The following is a 12789-nucleotide window of genomic DNA, read 5'->3' on the forward strand; positions in this document are numbered from 1 at the left end:
TGCACAGCCCTGCCCACATCACCATACCAAAACTTGACTCAGTCACTAGTCTCACCCACAAAGGTTTGTCAAACTCACACAATGCTGCAAGTCTAAGAAGACGAGGCGAAGAATAAAACTGCTTAATAAGCTTCACTCCAGTCCAGGTCAGTGGCTTATTATACTACTGTATTTACAAGGTTGTGCTAGGGTTGTTTATAGTAATGCATTACTTTTTATAAGATGTATACCTACATAATGTATGGACTAGATAGATAGACTGTACATAGGGTAGAGTACAATGCTTTTGCTTACTTTCGTGCTTTTCCTTTTATTACTCATCTAATTAGTGATTTGTATGAGCATTCTCATCGCCTGAATTCATCCTCTGCGCAGTAAGCAACACTCATTTCAATGTCTTTGTAAGTTTACTGTATAGTATTATCAATATCCCAAACTAAGGGGGCAAGATGCACAAAACTCCCAATTTATGTTAAAAATGTTTTATTTATTTATTTATTTATTTATAGAACCTTAAAAACCATAAAATATATATTAAAAAAAGCAAGGAATCCTCTTGGACAATTCACACCTATTGCAGCAATAGTGATACAATCAAGCATGTATGACAATTATTTCTGTATCTCACAGATTCAATTATAGAACAACATCAATTAATGGCATACAAGACAGAAACATATACACATGCATATATCATACAAATTCAATTATATCAACCTTAGGTGATTCCCTGGTTGGTGAATAAAGTAATTCAAGAAATGTATTAATTTTTTGCAAAGGTTATACCTGCATGTGTATATATATCTATTTGTATATCTGCATGTAAGTGGCCAAAATAGTGACCCTCATGTATATATCAATATATTTATTTAATTGCATGCCAAAATCCATAGCTCTAGTTCATGTTGCTGCTGTAAACTAGGTTGTAAATTATATTTGTGTAACACAATAGCCAAAGTAGCTAACATAGAAAGGTTTTGATCTACACTCTTACATTGGAAATTCTATGTTTACTCATTATTTTATACATGTGGCAATAAGTAGAGTGTAGCCTCTTAATAATTGAAGTACCATGCCCATATAATTAATTACAATTTTTACCCTAATCAAACCCTAATGGCAATAAAAATGGGTTAAAGTCTCTCAATCAAAAATATACTGTGCATATAATAAGTTAATTCCACTATTCACCATTTATTATAGCCTCAAACCCTAAGGATAGAAGCCCTGTGATAGATAGAAAGTATAAAACTAATTATACATGCGGCTATTGCAGATATAATATGTTTATTTACTAATCCATATGTTGGTGTGCTTGTCTTAGTCCCAACGTGCGTTTCCATCTTTCTTCATCAGGGGACATATAATTAATTGTAATTAATTACATGGGCATGGTTCTTCAATTATTAAGAGGCTACACTTTACTTATTACCACATATAATAGAATGAGTAAACATAGAATTTTCAATGTAAGAGTGTAGATCAAAACTTTTCTATGTTCGGTACTTTGGCTATTGTGTTATACAAATATAATTTACAAGCTAGTATACAGCAGCAACATGAACTAGAGCTGTGGATATTGGCATGCAATTAAATAAACATATTGATTACTGTTGAGCCACCCCCCTAGTGTTCGAGTTCGGTTCGTTTCGTTGAACGGCTGCTTAGTTCAGCGAATGTTCGATGAACACCTTCGAACCCCATTGAAAACAATGGCGGGCAAACACAAACACATACAAACACATTATACATGTACACAAACAGTTAATAAACATTGCCATTACACTTACAGGTCCCCGCGACGTGTCCTGCTCTCTGTCTCCCGCCGCTTTTCCTTACGATCATCGCTGCGCCCTCCCGGTAACCAGCCCTGATCATAGGACCTTCCGTGATGTCGTCATAGCATGTGACCAGTCATGTGTCTATTATCTCATTGGCTGCAGACTGGTCACATGGCTAGACGTCATGCTAGGTCCTGTCAGTGCATCTCTCCGGTAAGTGGTGCTCCTTTGAGCATCTCCGTGTACCGGCGAGATGCTTGGGCACATGGTCGACTCCCCGTCCCTGCATATCAGCACTCTTTACAGAGTCAGTCCACATGCAAGGACTGGATGCCACAGCTGGTTACTATAGCAACAGTGGCAGCGGTAACGTCACCACTTACAACCCGCAGCCTCTGCTCACTCACTGAGTGATTAGACTGCACGGGGGAGCAGCAGCCTCTTCCTCCCATGCAGTGCTGTCTGATGTAGCAGAGCTGCATGGGTTGAAGGAGAAAGAAGACAGAAGACCAGGATCGTGGAGGGTTGAGAGGGAGTAATAAACATGGAGTCTCTAAGTGTGTCTGTGTATTTATTTCTATTAAAGTATTTTTTCTCCGTGTGGTGTCTTTTTTTTAACCCTTTATTGAAGATTTTTAATGGCCGAGTCAAACTTGCCTGACATTAAGAATCTCTGGCTTAATACTAGCTAGTGAAACAAAGCTAATATTAACCCTTATTACCCAGCAAGCCACTCGGCTTCAGGGCTGATGGAAGAGTTGGATACAGTGCCAGATGATGGCACTTCTATGAAAGCGCCATTTTCTGGGGTGGCTGCGGACTGCAATTCTCAGCAGGGGGGGCCAGAAAGCTCGGGCCAACCTGTGCTGTGGATTCCAATCCCCAGCTGCCTAGTTGTACCTGGGTGCACACAAAAATTGGGCAAAGCCCACATCATTTTTTTTTTAATTATTTCATGAAATTCGTGAAATAATTAAAAAAAAGAGCTTCCCTATATTTTTGGTTCCCAGTCGGGTACAAATAGGCAGCTGGGGGTTGGGGGCAGCCCGTAGGTGCCTGCTGTACCTGCCTAGCCTACAAAGATATGGCGAAGCCCACGTCATTTTTTGGGGGGGCAAAAACTCCTGCATACAGTCCTGGATGGAGTATGCTGAGCCTTGTCGTTCTGCAGCTGCTGTCTGCTCTCCTTCATACACTGGTGGATGAAGTATGCTGAGCCTTGCAGTTCTGTTCCCCCTGCCTCTCCCTCCAGCATACAGTCCTGGATGGAGGATGCTGAGCCTTGTAGTTCTGCAGCTGCTCTCTGTTCTCCTCCCTACAGACAGACAGCAGGCGACTTATAGTGTCAGATGATTCCGTCAGGTGACCGCATCAGCTGATCATCGCCAGGTCTGAGAGAGAAAAGAGAGAGAAAAAAGAGAGAAAAAAGAGAGAAAAGAGAGAGAGAGAAAAGAGAGAGAAGAGAGAGAGAGGAGAGAGAGAGAAGAGAGAGAGAGAAGAGAGAGAGGAGAGAGAAGAAAGAGGGAGGGAGAGAAGAGAGAGAGAGGAGATAGAAAAGAGAGAGAGGAGATAGAAGAGAGAGAGAAGAGGAGAGTAGAGAGAGAGAGAGAAGAGAGAGAAGAGAGAGAGGAGAGAGGAGAGAGGGAAAAAAAGAAAAAGAGAGACTGAGAAAAATATATATATAGAGAGAAAGAGAAAAAGAGAGAGAAAGAGAGAAAGAAAGAGAGAGAGAGAGAGAGAGAAAGAGAAGAGAGAGAGGAGAGAGCAATGCAGCCTCATTCCGTGAGCTGCTCCGATTTTAGAGGTGTGTCCCGCGGCTCACAGCAGATATCCGGCTCCTCCCCTCAGTGCATAATTACATTAAATTATTATTATACATAATCAATAATAATTTAAAATTTAAAATATATTAAATTCTTTACCGGGACGGCCAGGACTCAAACTCGTGAACTAACTCTCCTTAGGCATTAGCTCTATCCATTGAGCCACTGCCCTAATGAAAAGCATAGGAAGATTTGGTAATCTTGACCTTTATACTGCAGTAGAGAATCTAGAAGCAGATTGTTCAGCTGCAAGGATGGATGGATGGATGGTGAAAGGAGGAAACACTGGCACCATTCAGCGAGTTAACTGCTCAATCTTCCTATTTCAGGTTTATACACGCATTATATGGCTTGTAAAGTTTTTTGCATTCTGGCTACGGTGCTCATTCCAATGAAAGGCCACGCCTTTCCCCCTGACCTGATGGTCGAATAAAACAGCCTTTTTACCGCATATTTGGTGAGTGCCTTCCGTCTCTTTTCACATTGACTGGATGGGCGGATGGATGGATGGGCGGATGGGCGGATGGACGGAGGGATGGTGGATGGATGGATGGTGGGCGGATGGATGGATGGGCGGATGGATGGATGGGCGGATGGATGGATGGATGGGCGGATGGATGGATGGATGGGCGGATGGATGGATGAATGGGCAGATGGATGGATGGATGGGCAGATGGATAGATGGATGGGCGGATGGATGGATGGGCGGATGGGCGGATGGACGGAGGGATGGTGGATGGATGGATGGTGGGCGGATGGATGGATGGGCGGATGGATGGATGGGCGGATGGATGGATGGATGGGCGGATGGATGGATGGATGGGCGGATGGATGGATGAATGGGCAGATGGATGGATGGATGGGCAGATGGATAGATGGATGGGCGGATGGATGGATGGGCGGATTGATGGATGGGTGGATGGATGGGCGGGTGGGCGGGCAAACACCGGCAGTACCGCACTCATCATCCTCGCACACACGCAGGCACTACAACCCCCATCATCACCGCACATGCAGGCACTACAACCACCATCATCACCGCACACGCAGGCACTACGACACTCATCCTCGCACACACGTAGGCACTACAACCCCCATCATCACCGCACACGCAGGCATTACCTGAGTGAAGTCTCTGGTGACAGAGCGGCTCACTTCATTGCTCTGTGGATCTGACATAGAGCGCTTGTGTGCTACGGTGATCCCTGTCAGCTTCATGTAGCAGAGCTGGATGTGTTGCGGGACCTCTGTGGATTACTTCGGACCTGGAGGGGTATTTTGGGATTTTAAAAAAAAGAGGGTGTTTTTTTGTCTTTTATTCCAAATAAAGGATTTTTCGTTGTGTGTGTTTATTTACTTTCACTTACAGGTTAATCATGGAAGGTATCTAGGGGAGACGCCTGCCATAATTAACCCCGTTATTACCCCGATTGCCACCGCACCAGGGCAATTCGGGATGAGCTGGGTAGAGTCCCGGGACTGTCGCATCTAATGGTTGCAGCAATTCCGGGCAGCTGCCTGCTGATATTGTTAGGGTGGTGGGCTCCCCACATAATGTGGCGCTCCCCATCCTGACAATACCAGCCTCCAGCCGTGTGGCTTTATCCTGGCTAGTATCAAAATTGGGGGGAACCGCATTTTTTTTATTATTATTATTATTTTTTTTTTTACTGCACGACATAGACCCGCCCGCCGGTGGTTGCAGTGAGAAGGCTGTCACTCATCGTGGGGGCATGTCTGACCGCAACCAATCATGGGCGCTGGTGGGCGGGGAAAGCAGGGAATACCTGATTGAATAATGAAGCGGCAGCCATTTTCAAAGAGGAAAAGCCGCCGGAGCTTTTTGACAGCCGTGCAGCCTCACGCCCGTGATCAGTGAGTAGGAAAGAGAGAGGGATTGTGCTGGGGACGCAGGACGCATGCAGATACACAACGTGCGTACATAGCCTTACTGTGAAAAGCCACACTTTTGGTGATCGAACCGTTATCGCACGATAATTCAAACTGCAGAACTTGAAGCAAATCGTTAGAGTTTGTCGAACGACTCGAACGTTGCCCAACATCACTCGAATTTGAAATTGGTGAACTGTTCGACTCGAACATCGCTCAACTCTAATATTGATATATACATGGTGGGTCACTATTTTGGCCACTTACATGCAGATATACAAATAGATGCATATACACATGTAGGTATAACCTTTGCAAAAAATTAATTAATTTTTTGAATTACTTTATTCTCCAACCAGGGAATCACCTAAAGGTTGATATAATTGAATTTGTATGCTATATGCATGTGTATATGTTTCTGTCTTGTCTGCCATTAATTGATGGTGTTCTATAATTGAATCTGTGAGATATAGAAATAATTGTCATACATACTTGATTGTATTATTATTGCTGCAATAGGTGTGAATTCCATGCTTTTTATTATATTGTATGGTTTTTAAGATTCTATACACAAATAAATTATTTTAACACAAATTGGGAGCTTTGTGCATCTTTTCCCCTTAGTTGGGGTTGTTGATAACATTATTGTAGTGATGCATTCCTGTTACTTGGTAGCGTAGGTCTGGTAATTTAAGACTGTGAATTCATTATTGTATAGTCTGTATAGTATTTACTAAGCTGTATAAAAGGTTGCACTTATATTTCATAATTTGCAAATATAGGTTACCAGCATGTCACAAGGGTTCATGCTGGTGGGAGCATCACCACTGAAGATAAAGAATTTAAAGGCAGACATAATAGTCCATACAAGGACCATATCACAGAAATCAGTGGAAATTATGTAAACCAACAAGTGTTAATGTGAAGCCCCACAGGTGTAGTGTCGGTGCATTACCTTCAGGGACTCCACTCGGCTGGATCTCCGTCACTGGTAGGAAATCTTCTGTTTTTGATCGTGACGCCACTCTCAGTATTGCGGTCAGTGGGGACCGCCACTGCAGGTTAGGGGACGCCTGGGGCTGATGGTGGGTGCAGTCGGATGTAGTAGCCTCCTGAGAGTGAGGCAAGCCCCAGGGCCCGGTGTAGATGCGTAGTACTACAAGTCGCAGAATGACCACACAGGCAGAGTGTCTTTCAGGGTTTTTACTCACTTTTGATGGCAGGGTGAGTAGCCCGGGCGTAGCTGGGATGAACCAGATGGGAACCAGGTATCCTTCAGGCTGACTTTATGAGGGTGGCTACTGACTCGCCTTCCTTAGCCCTTGGTGGTTTGGGGTGACCCCGACTTTGAGTCCCTATGGGGGTCACCCAGGGAAGATGCTCCAAGCCTCTCTCCCCTTCTTGTTTGCCGTATGCTTGTTCCCCGGACCAGGCCACTCCAGCCTCTTGCCTCCTATGACCTATGGGCCCTCACTGCGGTTACGTGGCTGCGGCTTTTGTAGTGTTGTGGTGTGGGCTTTAAGAGCCCCACACCGGCAGGTTTAGCAGGGAAAGGTGAATCTATCCTCGCTTCGGGATCTGCCGCCCGGTTGGGCCTGGTGCTCTCTAGCAGTCTCCTTACTTCCCACTCCGTGCACTCTCTAGCTGAAGCTGGCTTTCAGGCAGCACTCCTAGTTGACCGTTCTTCCCCGTCTGTAGCCACTGCGCGGGCGCTGTTAGACAGCAACAGCCCCACAGGTCTGCTCCTCACTGAGCCCTATGGAGTTCTGCTCTAACTGACTCACTGCTCCTCCTCTCCTGTTCTTGCCTACGCCACCTAGCAACCAGATTCTCTTACCACACCCCTTGAGAGGAGATGGAGGCTCTACCCCCTCCACTATTCCAGTGAAGGTGAAGGCTTGCCCCCTCCTGGGATCCCCAGGGGTCCTCTCATGGGTACATGTGTGAGACCTGATCACTATGCGCCTGTGTTCCACACCCCTGTCAGCCTTCTGGATTACCTGTATTGTGCTGTTCCCAGCATGGGTGCAGCACTCAGTGGTGCCTGACCAGGTCAGGGGCGCCACATTCCCCCTTAGTTATCACCAGCACGTCCTCGGGCTGCAAGACAACATTTTTAAAATGCATAAAACATTAAAACATGTAAAACATTTTTAAAACCACCAGATATCAGACATCACCTCCCTCCACCCACAAGTCCGTTAACCCACCCAAAACCCTCTCAGGAGGCAGGTCACCGGTCCTGTTGGTAACCAGATCTGGGCCATCTACTTCCCCAGACCTTTCCTCCAATCTTCCTCTCCCGTTGGCCGCGACTTCAGCCACTTCTGGCAGGATGTAGAGGCGGCTTTCATGGGCTGGTGGTTTCAGGGTATACCTGGCCTGGTGGATCCGCGCCGTCAGCCTCTTCTGGCAGGATGCAGAGGCGGCCTCCACAGTTGGTGCTGACCAGGTACCCTCTTTGTGGTGGTGAGCCAAGGCCCCATAAACAGGCGTGCTCTCTGGTCGCAGGTGAGCCAAGGCCCTTTTCTACGGACGGGCCCCCCTGGTTGCAGACGAGCCAAGCCCCTAAACAGGCTGGCCCTGGTGGTGGTGCCACTGGTGTAACTATTTACACTGCGAGAGTTTGTGGCTATAGCAAGTTCATAGCCTTAAAGTTTATTTCTCACAATAGTTTTTGTGGGCACATGCTTAAACGTTGCAAACAAAACTTTTCAAAACTGGTCAAACTTTCTTTACTTCTTTCTTTACTTTACTCCTCTTTTTCACTAGGGCGTGGGCATGTAGGGCACCGGCACCCGTGACTTTCTTGCTCTCCGTCGTCGTCCGTGGTTGTTTCATCTGTAGGATCTTTGTCTGTGGTTGTTTCATCTGTAGGTTCTTTGTCTTTCCTTTCTTGGTCTTCGTCTGTTTCTACATCTGGTTCTTTATCTCTGTCTTTTCTTTCTTGTCTTTCTTGTCTTTCTTGTCTTTCTTGTCTTTCTTGTCTTTCTTGTCTGGGACATGGTGCTACAATAAATCCATAGCCGCTTCTCAGATTAAAGTCTTCCACTACGCCATAACACAGGGGTCCTCTAGCCTGGCTTTTGGCCCTTCTCAGGGACCGTTTCTCCTGTAGGTCTCTGGCGGTGACCTCCTTCTGCTCTGGAGACTGTGGGGCTGGAGCACACTGTGTTCTGCGGCGCCGTGTCTTGCGGGCTGGGTTCTGTAGAGGGCAGCTCACAAACTCCCAGGTGAGGTCTTGGGGCTGATCTTCGTCAACAGACGGTGTCGGGTCTTCCTCATCCCAGCGGGAGTATGGCAGCATTTCTGGCTCTGAATACACATCTGCCGCGGGTGGCACTGGAGTCGGAGTCAACCCTTCTGCTTCCTGGCCTCCTCTCCCCCTTAGTTCTTCCTGGCACTCCAGCTGTGGCAGTGCCGGGGATGGATGCTCTTCAGCCGGCCCAGGTGAGGGACTCTTTGGTGTAGCTGCTGCAGGAGTTAGCAGGAGACTCTTTGGGGTATGCGGAGGGGGTATGTACTGGCTCACCAACCATTGTGGAAATTTGGCCTCCAGGTCAGCCCTCATCTGCCAATATGCAGGGTCTTCACCCACCGTGGGCTGCCTATCAGGAACCTCTGTGGACCGGGGAGCGGTGTCTGCTCTGGCCTTACAGGCCGGGGTAAATGATGAGGTAGTCTTCTCTTCTTGGCGGGCCGCGCCCTGTATGGCGGCGGCCTGGTCTTGGCGGGCCGCGCCCTGTATGGCGGCGGCCTGGTCTTGGCGGGCCGCGCCCTGTATGGCGGCGGCCTGGTCTTGGCGGGCCGCGCCCTGTATGGCGGCGGCCTGGTCTTGCATCACGGTTGCAGCTTGCGTTTCAGTGGGCATCACCACTGCGGCCGGTTCTTGGCGGGCCGGACTGGGCATTGCAGCCGCGGTCTCAGTTAGCGTCGCAGCCTCGATGGGGTCCGTGCAGGCTGAGCCGGGCGCCGCTGCAGTGATCGGAGCTTGGCGGGCCGCACCCGGCGGGGCTGCGGCCTGGTTCAGCATATCACTTGCGGCGCGGACGAGCGTCGCTGCTGCGTTGGGGTCTTGGCGGACCGGGTTCAGCAGGGTGGCAGCCTGGGTCAGCGTCACACCTGCAGCACGGATGAGCACTGCCGTGGTGGTCGGAGCCCTGCGGGACAGGCGGGGCATGGCTGCAGCAGCCTGGATTTGGCGGGCCGCTTCTAGCGTGGCTGCGGCCTGGTCCAGCGTCGCCGCGCCGGGCGCCTCTTCTGGGACCGCGGGCGTGGCAGCAGGGGTCGGGGCACTTGCGCTGGCCGGGGCATCTCTGGACTCACCCACCGGTAGCAGCATCGGGGTCTGCGTCGTCGCCGCTCGGTCTGGCAGGCGTCGCGCGGCTCCCTCCTCGTAGGTCCGTACCGCCGCAGCCATCTCCAGGAGCTCCGTGCGTTCTTCTCTGATCTGCTCTATGACCCGGGTCTCCAGTCGGTCACAGAACTGGGCCAGCTCCCGATACCACCAGGCAGCGGAGCCTGGTTCTGGGTTCCTGCGGTCAGACGCCATTTCTTCTGCGCCGTCTTCTGCACGATCTCCCAGCAGTGGACTCTTCGCTGCCTCCTGTAACAAGCTGTCCAGTTTCTGCTCTGCCTCTTTCAGCAGCTCCTCTCCCAGCAGCAGGCTTGTGGCTCCCTTTCTGTTCCGCCGTTTCTCGACGCTTCCACTCTCATAGCTGGCAAGGTCAGAACTCTGCAGGGGATCTCTGGGTAGCCACACCTCTTCGTGGGCGGTCACTTCTCCCAGCGCGGGCTGCTGTTGTTTTTCAGCGCGCTTTTCATGGTGGCAATATGGCGGCGCTTCCAATTTTTCAAGCGGACCGCCCAGGCACATGGTCACCTGTCTGAACAGGTCTAGTCCTTATCCTGTTCGTGACGCCAGATGTGAAGCCCCACAGGTGTAGTGTCGGTGCATTACCTTCAGGGACTCCACTCGGCTGGATCTCCGTCACTGGTAGGAAATCTTCTGTTTTTGATCGTGACGCCACTCTCAGTATTGCGGTCAGTGGGGACCGCCACTGCAGGTTAGGGGACGCCTGGGGCTGATGGTGGGTGCAGTCGGATGTAGTAGCCTCCTGAGAGTGAGGCAAGCCCCAGGGCCCGGTGTAGATGCGTAGTACTACAAGTCGCAGAATGACCACACAGGCAGAGTGTCTTTCAGGGTTTTTACTCACTTTTGATGGCAGGGTGAGTAGCCCGGGCGTAGCTGGGATGAACCAGATGGGAACCAGGTATCCTTCAGGCTGACTTTATGAGGGTGGCTACTGACTCGCCTTCCTTAGCCCTTGGTGGTTTGGGGTGACCCCGACTTTGAGTCCCTATGGGGGTCACCCAGGGAAGATGCTCCAAGCCTCTCTCCCCTTCTTGTTTGCCGTATGCTTGTTCCCCGGACCAGGCCACTCCAGCCTCTTGCCTCCTATGACCTATGGGCCCTCACTGCGGTTACGTGGCTGCGGCTTTTGTAGTGTTGTGGTGTGGGCTTTAAGAGCCCCACACCGGCAGGTTTAGCAGGGAAAGGTGAATCTATCCTCGCTTCGGGATCTGCCGCCCGGTTGGGCCTGGTGCTCTCTAGCAGTCTCCTTACTTCCCACTCCGTGCACTCTCTAGCTGAAGCTGGCTTTCAGGCAGCACTCCTAGTTGACCGTTCTTCCCCGTCTGTAGCCACTGCGCGGGCGCTGTTAGACAGCAACAGCCCCACAGGTCTGCTCCTCACTGAGCCCTATGGAGTTCTGCTCTAACTGACTCACTGCTCCTCCTCTCCTGTTCTTGCCTACGCCACCTAGCAACCAGATTCTCTTACCACACCCCTTGAGAGGAGATGGAGGCTCTACCCCCTCCACTATTCCAGTGAAGGTGAAGGCTTGCCCCCTCCTGGGATCCCCAGGGGTCCTCTCATGGGTACATGTGTGAGACCTGATCACTATGCGCCTGTGTTCCACACCCCTGTCAGCCTTCTGGATTACCTGTATTGTGCTGTTCCCAGCATGGGTGCAGCACTCAGTGGTGCCTGACCAGGTCAGGGGCGCCACATTAACATTGGGGATTTCATAGCAAGCGTTGATTTAGGCATCTGTGAATTCATTGCATCTGACATATCCATTCCTTATCCTTAATTTTTTTTGTGTAATTTAAAGAATGATACAAGTCATCTAGGAAAACTCAATGTGATTAACAACACCTCATACCATACAGTAATTATAACACTATATCAACTGTTGACTGTTCCCAAAAAGATTTGCCCTAGATATATTTATGTATAATAATAAATTGAAAGGTATAAAAGTAGAATTCATTGTAATTCCCTTACATTTATCTTTAAAGAAACATAAACACTGGGATAAAAGGTTTCTATTTTTTTGTGGTTACAAATTACTGTAGTTCTAGTATCTTTTTTTTTAGAAAAATCAAGAACAAGCATTGACTATTCTTCAGGCTTTTAGGTTGTGTGCCCGTGATGAGTTTTTGACCCTGCGTATTTTCACGTCTTACAGTTCCAGCAAAGTGGATGGGATTTATAAATCTCCTGTCACTGTGCTTCTTTTTTACTCATTGTAAACTACCGTATTTTTCGCTTTATAAGACGCACTTTTGTTCCCCCAAATTTTGGGGAAAAGTAGGGGGTGCGTCTTATAGGCCGAATATATGGGGGGGTGTATATATATATATATATATATATATATATATATACACTGCAGGGTCCAGGGGAGGTGGGGGCAACTCTGGAGCGCTGCTGGGGGCAGGTGAACGCTGTGGGCGGCAGCGTTGGATCTCCTGCTCCCGCTCATATAAAATGCACAGCCGCTGTCCATCACCATGGAGCTGAAATCGCACCGCAGTGACGGACTGGGGGAGCGGTGCATATTATATGAGCCTGTGCCCCCCTGTGATGGCACATGCCCCCCCCCTGTGTTAGATATGGCCCCCATGCTGCTGCTCATCCTAAAATAAAAAAGCTTTACTTACCTCCTCCAGCGTTTCTCCCTGGTGTCCCTGCTTCCACTGTGATCAGGCGCGCAGAAATGATATCACTCTGCTGTGCCAATCACATGACCGGCAGCAAGAACCAGGAAGTGGAGGAACAGAAGCACGGAGGGAGACAGGAGGGAGATCAGTGCTGGAGGAGATAAGGAAAGAGTGTTTTATTTTACTAGGGGCAACAGCATGGGGGCGATATCTAACACAGGGGAGCGTATGCAATCCATAGGGGGCCATAGGCAGCACAGGGAAACGTATGCAATCCATAGGGGGCCATA

The 12789-nt window shown here is 49.1% G+C and overlaps 1 protein-coding gene across 1 annotated transcript in view; it reads left to right on the forward strand.

The window, feature by feature from the left end:
• Nucleotides 1–58: 58 nt before the first annotated feature.
• LOC142303863 (dual oxidase 1-like) overlaps nucleotides 59–12789 on the forward strand; it is a 421125-nt gene continuing 408394 nt past the window's right edge. Inside the window, exon 1 of the mRNA XM_075345668.1 lies at nucleotides 59–146. The gene's annotated coding sequence lies outside the window, so the exon portion shown is untranslated. The remainder of the gene's footprint in view (nucleotides 147–12789) is intronic.

Source organism: Anomaloglossus baeobatrachus, chromosome 4 (genome assembly GCF_048569485.1).
Source record: "Anomaloglossus baeobatrachus isolate aAnoBae1 chromosome 4, aAnoBae1.hap1, whole genome shotgun sequence".
Lineage (NCBI taxonomy): Eukaryota > Metazoa > Chordata > Amphibia > Anura > Aromobatidae > Anomaloglossus > Anomaloglossus baeobatrachus.